Source organism: Spinacia oleracea, chromosome 6, assembly GCF_020520425.1.
Source record: "Spinacia oleracea cultivar Varoflay chromosome 6, BTI_SOV_V1, whole genome shotgun sequence".
NCBI lineage: Eukaryota > Viridiplantae > Streptophyta > Magnoliopsida > Caryophyllales > Amaranthaceae > Spinacia > Spinacia oleracea.
The window spans coordinates 97,408,049-97,409,131 of NC_079492.1; the positions used below are offsets into that span (position 1 = coordinate 97,408,049).

The 1,083-nt window shown below is 52.4% G+C and overlaps 1 pseudogene; it reads left to right on the forward strand.

The window, feature by feature from the left end:
• LOC110794167 (uncharacterized) lies at positions 1-1,083 on the forward strand (annotated as a pseudogene).

Sequence of the window (1,083 nt, forward strand, 5' to 3'; positions counted from 1 at the left end):
ATGACTGACACAAAGACCTCCACCTTCCACCCCGCTCTTGCGGTCTCTAACATCAAGAACAACATTCCCATCGTCCTTGAAATGGAGAATGTCCAATACGCGACATGGGCGGAGTTGTTTAAAATTCATGCAAGGACTAATAGAGTTCTTCACCACATTGTCACACCGGCGACTGGAACGGTGACGGCACCCTCCACCGACGACGAGAAGGAACTTTGGACCACCCTCGACGCAACGGTTTTACAGTGGATTTATTCCACTATCTCTACAGACCTCTTGTAAACCATCATTGAACCTGACTCAACGGCAATGGAAGCTTGGAATAGGCTGCGTGACATATTCCAAGACAACAAGAATTTACGTGCCGTAACTCTTGAGCAAGAATTCTCCCACACTTCTATGGAGGATTTCCCGAACGCCTCGGCGTACTGTCAACGGCTCAAGGAGTTATCTGATCAACTCAAGAATGTCGGCGCTCCGGTTACTAATGACCGCCTTGTTTTACAGTTGATGGCCGGCCTCACCGACGCCTACAATGGAGTCGGGACTCTGCTTCGTCAAAGTAACCCCTTGCCTCCCTTTTACCAAGCCCGCTCCATGCTCACCTTAGAGGAGGCGGGTCTGGCCAAAAAGGCGGCCACCGGAGCACCTTGTGCTATGGTTGCAGCAATGCCCAGAGATGCGGATGAAGCCCCACAATTTCCCGCCTTTCCTGAGAATCGAAACAACGGTGGAGGCAGAAAGGGAAACTACAAGAATTACGGTGGGAAGAACCGCGGCGGCCGCGGCGGTGGAAAGGGTGGCCGGAATGGTGGCAACGGAAACAATCACGGTGGTCGTGGTGGCAGCCACAACAACTCCGGGAAGCAACATGTGGTTCAACAACAATGGTTTGGAGGAAATCAAAACATGTCTTGGCCTTGGCAGTGGCCTTGGCAGTGGCCTTGGCCCATACCTCCTTGTCCATATCCAGCAGCAAATTGGGCCAAGCCCAATGTCCAACAAAAGCAGCAATCAACAGGAATTCTTGGGCCACATCCACAGGCCTTCACTGCAACAGGCCCACCGACCCACAGACATTGA